We start from the raw sequence: 515 nt of genomic DNA, 5'->3' as shown, positions 1-515 counted from the left end.
TTTCCATAAGTAAAATTACTATAGGGAATAATTCCTTGCGGATCTCTAAGAGTCTTTTTCACTCTTTCTGCAAATCAAGGAGGTAAACCATCAATAAATTTGGCTTTCCAGAACTCTAAACCATTTTCGGGAAGTTCTATTACCCGACTTAAATAAGTATCTTTATACCATCTAAACTCACCTAAATGTCTACATCTAAGACCATTTAGTAAAGATCTAATGGTATCATATTGATTGGTAAATCTACCACTAAAATGTTCTAGTATGGTTAAGACTAAGGTATAAACAACGTCTTCTCTATTTTTGACTAAAGCAAAACCTAGGTTATCAACTCCTTCGACTGTAGCTTTAGCATTTATGACAGCTGCCTTTGCATCAAGGGTCATATAATTATCCCACCAGCCTCTTAGTTGACCAGTAAACCCTGCAATAATCATCTTGCAAATGGTCCTGTCAGTGTTATTAACACTCTTGCAGATGGTAGCATACATAAGCATCCTATGAACTAAAATAGT

This window comes from Solanum tuberosum, unplaced genomic scaffold, assembly GCF_000226075.1.
Source record: "Solanum tuberosum cultivar DM 1-3 516 R44 unplaced genomic scaffold, SolTub_3.0 scf00001, whole genome shotgun sequence".
NCBI lineage: Eukaryota > Viridiplantae > Streptophyta > Magnoliopsida > Solanales > Solanaceae > Solanum > Solanum tuberosum.
This window is presented reverse-complemented; position numbering follows the sequence as displayed.